A 16,408-nucleotide genomic window follows, 5' to 3' on the forward strand; every position below is an offset into this window, starting at 1 on the left:
TAGACTTACTTTAGAGTGTTGCGTTTTTACATCAAGTAATGTGTGAATAAAAACTTCAAACGCGTTTTACGGAGAATGCTATTTTGACATTTTACTTGAGTTTGAAACATGATTTCTAAAAGTCTATTGATTGTATCATTACAAAAATTTTATATGATATTTTGCCATGTATTGTTAAGAGTACGGACTAAAATCGAAGGTCTATCTCATGTACTTGTCTAATTACGGTGTTTTATATACGATATGTTAAATGAAATTTCAAAAAAATTCATACGTACATCAACAGATTCGGGTGTAACTTATGAGAATAACATACAATCCTTTAAATTTTAGTTCATAACCTGAATCATCACTAGCTGAATAAACTGTGAAAAAAGAACAAAACATTTCATTCTTAGAATTCTTTGCAATCGTGTTTCGAATACTGCATGAATTTTGCTTAAAATTTGACATAAAAATGACTTTTTCATAGGAAATGGCATAGGTTGTCCAAAAAGTTGTATTGTTTTCACCATTTTGAGACACTTTCTATCAGAAAAATGGTATTACACAGTAGAAAAATGCTGAGAAAGGTTGTTGGAGATACCTTAATTGAATGTAATTTAAATTTTTCCTAGGAAAGAGGAATTTATGCATATTGAGAGACGGAGAGAGAAATACGGTACTAATTGGAATAGTAAAATAATTGTTTTGTAATGATAAAAAAAACAGCTCATTTCATTTGACGCAACTCGAAAACAGTAACTTTTCATAAATGTTAATTTTTACTCCCTAAAGAAAATAACTAGGGATGGATTAAAATTTTCACCTGGTTAATCAGAAATTTTTAACTGATTAATCGAATCTTAATCGAATATTTTCTAATGTGTGCGCTAACACTTTTTAACAAACTTACTAGGTAACTTTTTTTTATTAATTGTTGCTACAAAAAATATACTTCATTCATTTCACTTACCTATTCTTCAGATGTGAAAAAAATATTAGAATATGTGAATGTGAGAAAATTAAGGTTGCATGCTTAAAATAAAGGTAAACATATTTTTGTCAGATCTTGATTTCTTCACAAGGGTCTTGTTTTTTTTTAGAAAATCAGTCATTTTAGGTTATTCACTGATTTCGGGACTACTTTCGATCTTCATAGTTTTGACTTTTTCTCCTAGAAACTGCTCCCAAATGGTACTGGAATAGTCGAATACAAAAATTACTGTTCACAGAGGAGATAACAAATGTTGGTCTCTTGTCTTCTCTAAAACTTCCATTAATCCAAATTTTAAACTCAAATCATTACCGATTATCATTGAATTCATTTGTATTCCTTTTATGTCAAAAAACTTAATTAAAATATTGATTCAAATATTTTTAAATACGGTACACTTATCTGAAATGGTGGAATATATTATCTAGGAATATAATTTAAGACATCTAATCCGTTTCGTCAAATAAATCGCAATAAATTACGAACTTTTGATAATTTATAATTCATAACAGTTGATGTATTAACCCACTCGATTAATCAATTTATCAGCCCAAAAAATAATTAATAATAAGTACTTACTTAAACATAGAGACACACAAAATAAATTAATTCATTCTTGGTTGGAGCTCCATTTTGTTCAATATCCAACGTAGATTAGTAGACGGGGTGCATAAGATATACTGTATTTGCAAAGAACCTAGGTATACAGTATTTCGAAACCTCAACATGGGAAAAGAGTTATAAAAAAATAATAATTCTTTAAAAGAGTTGAGATTAAAAAAGCACTGGCCAGTTTCTTTTTTCACCTTTCTTAAACAATGTATGAACGATTTTTTTTGTCCCGTAAGAATCTATTCAATCTAACAGCTGATGGTCTGTGACCTCCAGATTTGAGAGAATCGACCGCTGATTTAGGTTAGTAGGACATGAAGCTGCCACTGTTGCCTTTTAAAGCTTTCATTTCCGCTCCTTCGTGTATACCTAAAAGATATGTACGATGTTCGTCTTTAAAAGGTTCGAATTTCCAACATAATGGTATTTTCATTAACATTTGTTCTTTGTTTTTATTTCGTGTGAAAAAAACGTGTAGAAACATTTTTGAATCACCTTTCGTGGCTCGATACGTACGTATATTTCGTCTTCCTGTTTCTACAAGAATTACAAAAACCATTTCAAATAGTCACAAGAATTTGAAGAAATAAACAGAATACCTTAGAAATTGAATCGTATTTTTAGTCTATGTACATTTAGTAAATACGCTGAGTGACCAAAAATCGATACAGTGTTATACTGCACGCACCAAAAGAACGGTTTAATCTGAATTGTTTTTATTAGGCTGGCATAGGGTCAGCGATACTGTGAGTCAACAAAATGAAATTGGTTGAGTCTCTCAGCATAATTAATGACCATATTTATCCATCAATGGACACTTTCTTCTATTTGAAGACGATGTCTCAGTATAATGGCGAGATACATTGAACTCAAACTGTGAAGAAATGTTGGAAAAACACTAGGTATAATTCGGCCACTTGTATTAAGCACCACCTAGTCCCGACTCAAGTCCGGTCGAGAGCCTATAGACCAGGGGTGCCCACCCTTCTGAGTTTTTTGGGCCAAATTTGAAAAGTAAAAACTGTTATGGGATACAACTGAAATGCAAACAATAGCTGATGAGAATACTAAGTAAAGAAATATGAGCTCCTTTCCCTCGATTTGGTAGCAAAAGATGCTTGAAATCTCCTCGAAACAGTATTTATATATATATATATATATATACACACTCACAAAAGGGAAATTATTTGAAGAAAAATGTACAAGATAGAATTTATGCAAGAGTGAAACAGAACCTATGCGGTGGGTCGTTACCAAGGGGGAAACCCCATGCATGGTTCGAAAAGAGTGGGCGTTTCTGAAAAGTGGCCTAATTGCGCTAAATATGCCAACCCTTGTTCCCAACGCCTGCCTTCTGAAAAACATGTTGGACGAAAAAATGGAATGAAAAATGAGAAAAATATATTGAATAAATATATTATTTGAAAATATACAGAACTTCAGGTTATAAGCTAATTGAAGCATGAGAAAAAACACAAAATTTCAAAATATACAGAAATTGCAGGAAATTATTTAAATAAATTACAAAAATAAATTAAAAAATCCAAAATGTAGTCACAAAAAGTTAGTCAAAACATTTTTCTCATTTTTCATTCCATTTTTTCGTCCAACATATTTTTGAGAGGCAGGCGTCGGGGAACAAGGTTTGGCATTTTTAGTGCAATTAGGCATAGCCACCCTTCAGAAACGCCTACGTTTTTTAAACCATGCATGGGGGTTCCCCCCTGATGACGACCTACTTCATAGGTTCTATTTCACTCTTGCATAAATTCTATCTTGCACATTTTTCTTCAAATAAGTTCCTTTTTGTATATATATATTTTGAATGATCAAGTGAGCAGCACGAGCGCTTTTGTCATTTAAAAAGCTATTTTAGCTTTTTTTCATTCTCTATTTTCACATATCTAGATTTTTCACACCACAATTTATATATATATAATATTAATAACATATTTAACATTAATAATATACTTTAATTACTACTAATTAATATTGTTTCTAAGGCCAGGATTACGCTACGTATAAAAGTTTTCTCTAAAAGTGTTTTTATAAAATTTGAAAAATACAACCAATAAACTGATCGGTTACATTTGGTTGAAAGTTTTACAAAACTTTTATAGTGTAATCCCGGCCTAAGGCTTTCGCAGCAATAAAGTTATCAGATTCATGCATAAAAAAAACCACCGTGGATTGAAGTTTTCACTCAAAATTTCACTCGCTCTTATGCAAAGCAACTTCAGGATCCAATCCACAGTAACACACACATTGCAGTCCAGAAAAATCCCGATAACTTTATTTATTATCGTTTTAATTGCTTATTGGCCCCAGCAGTATATATTCTCAACTGTATATGTGACCCGCGAATCACACGTTGGGTATTTTGCTATGGACCTTATTGGGGAGGAATCTGATCGGTATGAAGAAAGGGGCAATCTAATGTGAATTAAAATTTTAAAATTCATAGGTTCTCTTTCCCGAGTTTCTACGTGTTTTTTTTTCTGCGTTGAACTACGTAACTCGTCCTGTTTTTGGCAGAACTGTTTCTTTCCTCGTGTTATTTGGCGGTCCCGCGATTTGGTAATTTTCAGCATAATCACCGGAAATAGTGGTAATTCGTGGTGTGCTCCCGCCTCTTGGTTAGTAAGGGCAATCCCCTTTCGCTGGATCGGCGCTTTTGTCGAAATGTATATATTCTTATGATTAAATTCATACTCACATTTTACATAGGGAGGAAAAACAATATCAACACCAAGTTTCCTCTGACTGTGCAAATTCGTCTACGACATAAATACCTACCGTGTTTGTCTAATGTCTGATCCCCCCGACAGGTAATAGGCGTGAAAAATACGCAGTAACACATAGTAAAAAATATAATAATAATAATGAAAACATATGTAAAAATCAGACGGTGAATATATACCCAAGAGATATTTTGCATGTAACATGAATAAAACGTGATGTACATAAAATGCAATTGTGTTTGTTATTTTATTTTTCCTCTCGGGTTTCCACCACCCTACGATCACGTAATATGTGAACGTTGCATTCAAATTTTTCTTGCATAAAATATGAATTCACCTTATCCAAACAACGCCTACAAAAATCGAAGCAGAAACGCATGCTCATGTACACAATATGATTAAATAAAAACGATATTGTGTAACGATAAAATTGTCCGAGCAAGGTCGAGATCTCACCACCCAACGCGATATAGAAAAATACAATCCTTGCCGCACACATTCGCGGTCTTTTGAAATGAGCAACATCTTTTTTTACGGTACCCATATTCTTGTCGACACCCATAGGATATAACGACGCTCACTTATTACAGAATACAAAAAACTAAAGAATGAATTGCACAATACAAAAATCCTTTAACGAGTTTTTCACAAATGGTATAAATTTCTTCTCCATTTCTTTTGTTCAATCTTTTATACACGTGAAAGAGAAACAGCTTTGTATATATTACGGAAATTATGTAAAAATTTGGAACAAACATAAGTTGTAGGCTGTGATTTTAGATATTTACCACTTAATGACTTAACACACCTACGTGTACTGAAAAAGATAGACGATCATGAATTCTCTACCAGTACAATCATGAATTCATGCGTTTTTGAACATCCCATTAATATTTCGCTACATAATAATAAATTACGTTATTTGTTTCTGTTGCGTCTCACGTAAGAGGAAGAGATTGCAAACTATAGACACATACATCTTGAGAGAGTCAGCAGTCAATATATTCACGTTCCCTTTGTTTTAAAATGACAGCCGATAATTCTTCACCGTGGAAGTGTTATTTGTTTTCTGTCGTATTTTTTGGAGATATAAATTCCTGTATAATTCATGAACTGGTAAGAGATCGTCAATCCTTCAGGTCTCGTGTTAAAATCTGGCGACGAACGTCATTTGTTACAAGTGGCACTAGAATTGAATGAGCAGCATGCGTGGAGTTGGAAAAGAAATACGAGACTAATGACACCGTCACTGTCATCGCTAAGCGCTCGACAGCCACTTGTAAATACAGGGTGGTCATAAAATAACTTTGCCGATACACGAGCCTCTAACGGCAGCAACGACTGCGAATGAAATTTGAGATATAGGTGTTTCTAAGTATGTGCTCGAGAATGAAGGGAAAACAAAAGCCTAGCTCTTGAGGTCACAGCAAGAAAATGTCGAAAAATTCAAATAGTAACATTTTATGTATCACTAAATGATCGGCGTAATGAAAAACCATGAATGTATGTGGCATTTGGAATGGTAACTGTAACACCTCTGGTGCAGGACGCAGACAAAGACAGATCTCACCAAGGAGTTGGTGCGCTAATTCTACGGAGGGGAACTTCCATCGGCAGAAATATAATCTGCATTAGTTGTTTTTCAACATGTTCCTTTGTTTGCGTCTAGCGTTGGTTTTTACGGTGCTACAAGTACCGTTCTAACACCATTTATCGTTTTTACTGAGCCGATAACTATGCAATACATAAAAGTGAGTGTCTCCACTTTAATTTTTAGAAATTTCATTGCTGTAACCGAAATCGCGAGAGCTTGGTTTTTGTTTCTCTACTCATTCTTGGGCGCATACTCTGAAACACCTATATCTCGAATTTCATTGCCATTCGTTGTTTTTTGCGGCCGCTAGGTGCTCGTATATCGACAAACTTATTTTATGATCACCCTGTACTCTACTGTACTGTACTGTGTACTTGATGTAGCAACGACGTGGGGTTTCTTCCAGGATCATCTTAACAAGTTCGGGATTATTTTGAGAACACCACTGGCCTGATTATATTGAAAGAGGGAAATTTAGCAAAAAAAAGGCATTTCAAAACTTAATGAAGGAAAGGATTTCATTATTACTAAAGAAAAGGATTTCATTATTACTAAAGAAAAGGATTTCATTATTACTAAAGAAAAGGATTTCATTATTACTAAAGAAAAGGATTTCATTATTACTAAAGAAAAGGATTTCATTATTACTAAAGAAAAGGATTTCATTATTAATGAAAGAAATAATTTCATTATTAATGAAAGAAATAGTTTCAGAATTAATGAAACAAATATTTTTTCGGAATTAATGAAAAAAAACTTTCAGAACTGAAGAACTGAAAAAGGAAATAATTTTAGAATTTATGAAAATTCTTTACTAAAGATGAAAATATAGTTTCAGAATTAATGAAAACTTTTGAGATCAATAACAAAAAGTAGGTGTGTCCGGTTCTATGTAGGTCCATCTTGACTGTTTTAGGAAGATTTTGCATCTGTGACTCCTGTAAACAGAGTATGATACCACCATATCATCAAAAAGGTGAAATTTTTCATCTTAATTTTGTTATAGGTTCACTAAATCTTGTTTTTGATAAATTTGAATTAGTCCTCTTCATTTTGAGCCTCCTATTCCATATTAATCAACGTAAAAACGATTTTCTTAAAAGCGTTTTTTTTTCTGACATAACATTCATTTTTAAATACAGTCGACTCTCGTTTTTACGAACCCATACGTACTTGATAATTAGTTCATAAAATCGACAGTTCGTAAGTAGAAGAGATGATGAAAAAAATGTAGGAAATAAAAAATGAGTTAGTGTTTTCCACGTTTATTGATGGTTTAAAAAAAAATCACTTATTTTTGTTTGCTTCATCGCAAAATTTTGGTAAATATAAGATTTCGTAGAATTTATGTTGGATAAAATTTCCCGCGAATTCCGCTTCTCTGAAATATTTTCTGGATAATGGAACGCCTCTGAAATCACTTGCCACAAAAACGATCTTTTGCTGATTTATAACTTCTACTAAAGAAATTTCATTATGTGCACTACCTGTCTCGGATCGGCAGAAATATGATCTTCTAGATTCTAAAGCATAGTTTCTCAAACTTCTTGTTTTATAGTCCCCTTCAGAAATTTTTCCTTGTCTTCCAACTCAAGTGAACCCATAAAATCTTATGCTATACCCGTAGCTTCTATTGCACCCGGACAGTTCCATCACCCCCAGGGGGCGAAAATGCCCACTTTGGGAAACACTGATCTAGAGGGTGCACTGCATCTTATTTCAGTTGGCACTCCCTTACCACCAATCAGGGTTCAAGGTTTGATGATCTTTGATTAAAGTGCTCGATGTAATTTTTGGAATCCCGCATTTTTTGAGAATTTCTGTTTTTGTAAGAGTTCACCCGTTAATTTCTTTCAATTTTTTTTTTTCATCCAAAATCATGCGCAATCTTTTGTTTTGTTGACATAGCGATTTGGGAAGAGGGAAATAGATAGTATATGTATATGTATGTGTGTATATATATATATATATATATATATGAGAGTCGATTGAACTATATATATATATATATATATATACATATGTATATACATATATATATATATATACATATACATATGTATATATATATATATATAGTTCGATCGACTCTCAGAAATGGCCTTATCGACAAGCTAATGCAGGGGTTCGCAAACTTTTTGACTCTCTCTTGCAGAACCATTTTCATTTTATAATTTGTTCCTATAGCAAAGTCCCGTAGGCTAATTTTTTATAATTTATTCATCAAATTTACTGATTTATTTTATTTTCTGGGAGCGTCCATGGAGCCCCGGGAAATGCACACAGAGAACTTGGAGCTCCGCGGAGCAAAGGTTGAGAACCCCTGAGTTATCATATTATTTCTCAAACCATCAGTTCAACCAATCATGATAAACAAAGAGCAAATTACGTTGTCAACGCATTTTTCACTTCGTGGTCACCGCCGCCAATAATCGAACACTCTTCCTGGCACGTATTCGCAACATGCCTGCATATTGGTCATGACAAATTGGTGAAGTCTCTACCCCTCAGCTTCCTCTATTTTCTTTTAAGGACAGTATTACACTATAAAAGCTTTAGAAAAGTTCTATAAAAACTTGAAAAATGCTACCAATAAACGCATTGGTTACACTCAAGCGAATGTAACCAATAGGGTTATTAGTTTTTTTCAAGTTTTGTAAAATAATATTTTATCAAACTTTTATAGTGTAATCCCTGCCTAAGACACGTAAAACGTCCGAATTGAAGTTTACTTCTTAGTACAACGAATTCAGAGGCGGCTAAAAGAATAAAATAACAAAATAGAGAGTTTATGAAAATGAGAGTTCGTCAAATAGAACGGATTTTAACATTCTCTCTCTCTCTATCTCTATCTCTCTCTCTCTCTCCCCCCCTCTCTCTCTCTCCCTCTCCCCCCCCCCCCAACGGCATGCTATTCTGGATAGAGGAACAGTTCGTAAAAAAAAGAGCATGTTCATAAATTGTGGGTTCGTAAAATCGGACGTCGACTGTACGATACACTTGTCACTGCAACGACAAGAATCCAAATTTTATAGAAATACGGGTTCCAGGTTTCTATCATGTTTTAAATCGGAATAACCGAAAAAATAAAAAATGGTGTATTCCATATTACCCAAACTTCTTATACTTGATTTCACGATGCAACATTGCTATTCGATTAACATCGTACTCGAGTCGTAGTTATTATTTCATTACCATTTCCAACTCGAAAAATACATTTGAAGTTTCTCAAAAACATTTATTCTTTCACATTTTCTTGCAAGTGTGTTGCAAGCAATTGTACATAAAAGGGCAGGAGCCGTTGTCTTTACATCAACAGTAGCTTTTTGTTTCCCGTGGATCATTTTAATGTTTTTATTCTATTTTGCCTTACTTTGTGTAAAGTGAGTTCAACACTGAAAAGAGAAAAAAATACTTTAATGGTGTCTTGTAGCGTGACATCGCCTCCGTTTATTCTTACTTAAGACGCACGTTGGTGCTAAAGAAAACACGTTGATGTCGAATGAAGTATTTCGAAGAAAACTTGTGTCTCTTTTATGATCAAGTGGAAGGCCTCTCCTCTATTGCTGTCACGTAGCATACATATTTGTTTATTTATTTATGTTGCGAAGAAATTCTTGATACACGAGAGAGCGATAATAAAAATTTAGCTTTGCAGAAGTTCTTATCTAATTACTGTTTATCAAACGAAACCGTTATCATCAAATCAAATAAATACATTACTACAAGCTTGTTCTCGCCAAGGAGAATGTGATGATGAACATCGATGAACAAATACAATCCATCCACTGAATGGGAGGAAAAATACAAGAATAGCTTTTAACAATGTCGAAGGTCAACAAAAGTTTTTCGAAATTTTTGTATTCGAATGTGTGTAACAATTTGAAAAAAAAAAGAAACTGAAGAGGAATGTTAAAAAAAAAGAAGTTTAGTATAAATAAAGTTTTTTAATATTACGAGGTCGTGTGTGTAACGCTTTGATTTTTTACATTTGTACGTTTGCAGAGAAAACCAATATAGCATTCTAGATTCAATAAAAGACACTAGGTCGGAAGTATATTTTAAAATTTATCACTTCGAATTTGTTAATTTTTCAATACGAAATATCTAAACGTATCTTTTCTAAACAATGCAATAATATGATTTGAAGTATCATTACCAATTATATCACATCTGTCATATTAACATATAATTAGTGAAACAAACATGCGTCTTATAAGTAGTGTAATCGGAATAACAAATACATAAGCTGCATAATTTATAACGATTTAAGCATCGCAAAATATTACGACATAAGTTTATTTAGAAATATTTACTCGTGCCGTAACAGGAGGCTCCTTTGTACCGTTTTTGATCGTTTATTATAAAAAACTCATGCTAGCAATAGCAAATATATAAAATGATTTTTCAAAATTATAATAATATATTCTAAGATGACTGTGAGAACAGGTCTGTTGCCATGAAAAACCATCACAATTTATTTTTAATTTTCATAATTTTTTTTTTAATTAGAGCATAGGAGCGGGTTATTTTTCTCCACATAATATAGTTATTATTTCTAAGCACGACAATATTTTGGAGTACTGTCGACCTACTTGAAATTTATTGTATTACGGGAAACTGACAGGAAATGAATTTTTTTTTGGTCTTGAATTTAAAAAATAATCAAAATTCACACTTTTGTAAGTGCAACTCATCTCATTTAATATGCTAAAAAAGCAACTAATATGAATGAAAGTTTGTATTATTTTATCAACAAAAATGAAAAGGGACACAAATTCCGTTATTATCAATTGCACGAGCTGAACTAAGCTTTAAACGAAGTAAAAACACAACTTTGGGATTGATTTACACGACTGTTTAGGTTGCAAAGCAGCCCCAGTTTTGTTCCGAACGCTACAATCGAGCTATTATCAAGTATATAATGATCAATAATCAGTGAATTATAATTTTAAAGACATGATTTAAAAAACAATTAGTTTCTACATATAAATGAACAGCATTTACTTTCTAATCAAGCCGTTTTTTTTGACAACAAAATGCAACTTTTTCTTGAGAAAAATTTCAGATATAATTTACTACTACTTTACCGTGCATCAACTCTGGTCATATATCGCCATACGGCAATTTCCAACCAGTGGAGTTGGATGGAAAATTAAGACACCATCTATCGGTGGTCAAAATCAATGAAATCAACTAGCATAAATATGTTCAGCAAACGATATCTAAAATAACAGATGCATCACTAACTCAAATACATGAGTTGACTGATAATGTCTCCCGGCAGGAAAAATCAAAACCGTTTAGAAATTTTCATTAGAATAGCCGCTAGGCAACGAACTACTCTTTCAAGATATTTTACATCCAACAATAACTCCAGCCATTACGATCTGTATTACTAAAACTTATAAGTAGATCTATTGAATGAATTGTCTTAATTTTCTGGTTGCATAATCGATCATTAACCTTAATTAAACTTTAACCGAAAATACAATTTCAATAAAAACTAAGCAGAATAAGTGAACTCCAAAGGCGCAAGATGAGTAAGCATTTAATCAACTTCAGTTTTGGTTCTCATAAGCGAAGAGACATGAAGTTCATTCGTCTGGTGTTTTCATTATGTATAGTACATTCAGGTAATGTGGAGTACCACTTTTATTTATTCAATTATTCTGATTTGAAACATGATAGAAACCTGAAACCTTAATTCTATAAAATTTGGTTTCTTGTTTTTGCATTGATAAGTATATCGCGATTAAAAATTAATATTATAAGTAAGAAAGAAGGCATTTAAGGCATTAAGGCAGACGACCACTTTCTTGGAGCAATATAGAATAGTTGGGTGGAAATGAAGAAAACTAATTCGAATATATTGATCAAAAACAAGAATTAATGAGTCTATGACAATGAAGATAAAAATTTCATCGTTTGTTTTTGTAGTTGATGATGCGGTGGTGTTTTATACATGAGTCACAAATGCAATCTTCCTATTTTGCCCCAAAACAGTCAAGGTGGACCCACAGAGAACAGGGCACACATTATTTCCAGACCATTCTTCTTCTATCTTACTAAATTTTCCATCTTGTAGAGATATTCCAGTCCAACTCTGATAATACTTATAGTTCATATCACCCGACACACCATCTGTGGAAGAATGGCATTCCAAATAACCGAATCGCTAGCTAAAAATGAGCAAGCACAACGCAATAAAATACAACTCTTGCGATGTACATTGTGCTTAATTTCAAATTATTGGACACATTTCCAATAATTGATAAACACTTTTGAAAACTTGCCTGAGTAAATTTCTGGAAGTAGCAAAACAAATATTCTTCTATATCAGCCGTGATGATGACGACAACCGAGCGACACTGGCTCTATAGCATTATGGGGCATTTTGAAGTTGTTTATCACTGTTGCACTTGAAAGCCATACCTGAAGGCAGAGAAAACCTGGTATTCCATATAACCCGAATGGACTACAGTCGGCCTTGGTCATTTGCGGATTTCATATTCGCGTTCTCTTTCCCAATTTTTTTTTTTTTTTTTTGGTAAACACGTTTTACAGTGCTTATTTTTGTATCGGAACAAAATATTAATTATGAACAATAGAAAAGCTTGGACTAAGAAAACACTTTTCCTGGATTGGATTAAACGCTGTTTTGTTTCGGAAGTTAGAAGGTGTTGAAACAGTAAAGACATGCTACTCAAAGTTCTTAGGATTCTGGGTAATGCCCGTGGACACTATGGCGTTTGAGTCGTCTATATGCCTTCCAACTCAATATCTAGCATTCAGCCATTCAGCAGCTTGATCGAATGTTATGCGAACATTTACGGCTCGCTATAAACATTACTCAATGATGATAGTGCAAGCGATCGAAAAAGATACAAATGAGAGAAAAGTCTGAAAGTCATGGGTGAATTTCACTGATGCCATCAGTGTTATTGCTAGAGTTGTGGAAGCTATAAAGATGGAAACGGTCATCTCGTGTTGAAAGAACTTTCGGTCACAGCATGTTCCCGAGGACACATCCATATCTAGGGAGCAAGCTGAAGAGGTTATGAAAGACATTGTCATGTTAGTGAAGTAAGTGGATGGAGAAGATTTCAATGATGTGAACGTAGAAGTGATTGGAAAATTAATCAACGGCGATTCAGAACTCTAAAGAGGAGAAATTAATCAAGCTGACTGCTTCTGAAATCGAAGCGATACTCCATGAAGATGATCAAGATTGACAAATGGAAGACAAGTTCGTTATGAGCAAGGCCCGGATGTTGTTGATATAAAAAATCATGAAAATTGTCCATAAAAATAGCCCCAAAACTCGAAAAAATGCCCGAAAATAACAATAAGCTATTAAAATAACAAAACAAAATTCTTTAGATACTGAACCAGTCATTACATTGACTAGAGGTCAAAGAAAAAAAAATTCTCATAGTATCTTTATTGAAAATCACATTCATTCTCAACATTAGATTTCATCAAAAATTGCCAATGAAATTTTTAAAATAAACAATTCATAATGCATGAGTTTGTTAGGATATCTACAAGACCAAATAGAAATTTCTGAAAAGGCAAGACAGACTTCTCTCAACATCAAAACATGTTAGTGGGGATATATGGGGGGGGGGGGATTTGGTCTACTCACAGTGTTAATTTTTCTTCAATTTCAAAACTTTTAGACGTTACAGTTAAGATCCGCTTTTTTCCCATTATTTTTTCCAATTTAATGACAGCAAATTATCCTACCCCACTTTGAACACACAGATTTTATCGATAGCATCAATAAGCTCCATACTTTTCTGCAAGAACTGAATGGTAGAAACTATAATGCTGAAGATTGATCTTTTATGTACGCCATCAGTTCTTAAACATTTTTAAGTCAAAATAAAGCTTACGAAATCGTACTGCATGCAGCAATAGAATCAGAATTTCTTGAATTCTCATTTTCATTCATTGTTTGGTTAAGTGTGGTCAGCTCTTGGAATTTTTACTAAACACTAAATTTACATGGAATCGATTCTAAACTTTGTTTGTCATCTGTAAAGGAGCATACAAATTTACGTGATGAGAAAGTAAAATACGTGTTTTTTTTTTCCTTTTTTAACAATTTTAGTCAATTTTTTATTTTAAAAAGCTTTAAAAGGGGAAAAAATGTTCTAAAAATGTCATAAAATGCCCTAAAATCTGAAAAAATGCCTTAAAATTGAAAAAATATTGAAAATGCAAAAAATTCAAATGTCATCAACATCCGGGCCTTTGTTATGAGCAACATAGCACGAGGGCTCCGTAAATATAAATTGGCAATGGACTGTTTCCTTACAGATCCATTTATATTTTTCTCAAGACCGTCTCGTTTTTCACGTGTAGAAAATTCGGTAGAAGAAGAATTGTTACCATACTCTTACAAATTAACTGAAATGAAGAAGAAACGGCTTATAGACCTTATAATATTTTTTCAGAAAACATCGTCGAGAATCACTGGACGCCCATTTCTAGTTTACGGCACAGAGCAGATATAAAAGAGATGCCTTAAAAACAAAAGTTTATGGTTAGCAGTAATGTTTTATGTTATTTGCAGTAACCTCCGGAACGTAATCCCCGCGAATACTGAGAAGCGACTGTATATTCAATATATTCTTCAGAGGAAGCGGTTGTGTACGGAATCGCCGCATCATCTCATTCCCCCGATGAGAAATTTTATCAACAAGTACGCAAACTCCATCACTGTTTCTTGCCTGAACTTTCTCACAATGTTTAAAACGTAGCTTCTGAAAATAGCTCACGCTCATCATCACGAAATATCATTAGTGAACAAGTAAGTAATAAGAGAGCTAAAAGAAGCTAACTACCGCTCTTTCTTATGCACACGCCATGGAAGTGTGTAAAACTCAAAACAAAAATGAAAAACAAAAAAGGATCAGGCCGCGGAAACTTTCGTTTTTTTTCTTGGGGGATTCGCTGATCAGTTTCTTTAAGCGAGTTTTACTTTCAAGAGATCTTTTTTGTTTTCTTCTCTTTTCGTCACCGTTTGCCTAAAGCTTGTTGCTGCTTCCTTAACAAAAGAAAAGAATTGGATTTTCTCTCTCATCCTTCAACAAGTATTTCTACTCACTTAGTTGCTGGCGGGTCTTTACACTGATGTTGCTTCTTAGATAAAATTCATTCTATAATCTTATTCTTTAATCTGTTCGTGTTGCGACACAAATATTCTCGCTATCATCTTCTGTCATCAACTTACTTACTCGCGTGTTTCATCTGGTCTTGACGTTGTTTCGTCACTTGGATTTCTCTTACAATCTCTGTCTCTTTCGCAACAAAAGTTTCCTCTATACAGTCGGCCCTCGGTATTCACGGATTTCATATTCGCGGTTTTCGTATTCGCTGGCTCTTTTGGGATACACTATTGAGAGAGGTAACAATTCTCGTATCGGAACCAAATATAAATTGTACGTGTTAAATTAATGTTTAAAAAAAATCCCTCTTAAAGGTTTTTTTCGGTGCTTCTGAAAATATTTATTCAAGGCTTTTGTTTAAATGTTTCTAAAAGTGAAAAACTTGTAAGGGAAATTCGAAATATTGACAAAGGTTAGCTTTATTACTGCGGTTTCTCGTTATTACGGCATCAATGAGTCTACAGTCAAATATATCAAGAAATAAGAACGTAAAATCCGATCAGCCGTTTTGCTGTAGCTACATCTGCTACTATTTACACATGTCTCTCATGCAGAAAGTGCTGCTTTTCTGTGTGTGCGATAAAAAATGTATGTAAGTTATGTATTGCATAACTCTTGCACACTATAGAATTTATTTAATTGTTTATTATCAAATAATTAATTTAATTTTCAAATCCTGAGAATTAGAAGAGAAGTTCATTATGAACAACATAGTAAAGACTTCGTAAATTTAAATCGGCAATAGATTCCATCAAATAGACCCAACTGTGGTACGTTTTTCACATGTAAAAAAATTGGTAAAGAAAACCTCGATACTAAGGCTTCCTAAGCAGAAATATAGTAAGCACGACCAACAGACATTGTGTTGTTCTTTCTAGAAAGCATCGCCTTGAATCACTGGACGCCTCCCCTGTCCCTTCTACTTCTTCCACACAAAGCAGATACTGTAAAAATAAGATGCCTAAAAAACAAACTTTTAGGATTCGGATTATTCGCGGTCACCCTGGAACGTAACCCCCGTGAATACGGAGGGATAACTATATAATATGGGCTAAAATACGTATTGTAAGTAAAATAGTAAAATGATACGTACATCTATCCCGCTTCTTTGATTTTTTTTTTCTTATTACGGGAATTTTCTTGTAAATCTGACCGAACCGGCTGCATCCCGAAAAATTTACGTAACGAAAATACCTTAAATGCCCATATCTTAAGGGGAGACTCCTCCCTTTTAACATGATAAACACCATGCTCTAGTATAAATAAAATATCATTAAAAATGTTATTAAATTTTATTTTATTTTTCATT

General features: G+C 33.4%; 2 protein-coding genes across 4 annotated transcripts in view; one reads left to right on the forward strand and one right to left on the reverse strand.

Annotated features, from left to right (window-relative positions):
• Timp (Tissue inhibitor of metalloproteases) overlaps positions 1-1,766 on the reverse strand; it is a 76,928-nt gene extending 75,162 nt beyond the window's left edge. For 2 of the 3 annotated variants that reach the window (XM_089239171.1, XM_089239169.1), the window contains exons 1-2: positions 1,556-1,766; positions 279-365 (exon numbers count right to left, since the gene is read on the reverse strand). The gene's annotated coding sequence lies outside the window, so the exon portion shown is untranslated. The remainder of the gene's footprint in view (positions 1-278; positions 366-1,555) is intronic. The other variant, XM_089239172.1, reaches the window with a different exon arrangement.
• The window catches only part of Syn (synapsin), a 208,488-nt gene that overhangs the window by 144,387 nt on the left and 47,693 nt on the right, over positions 1-16,408 (forward strand). The gene's annotated exons all lie outside the window — the stretch shown is intronic.

Source organism: Pholcus phalangioides, unplaced genomic scaffold (assembly GCF_987345545.1).
Source record: "Pholcus phalangioides strain wild (caught in Gottingen) unplaced genomic scaffold, Ppha-v1.0 ptg000011l_1, whole genome shotgun sequence".
In the NCBI taxonomy this organism is placed as follows: domain Eukaryota; kingdom Metazoa; phylum Arthropoda; class Arachnida; order Araneae; family Pholcidae; genus Pholcus; species Pholcus phalangioides.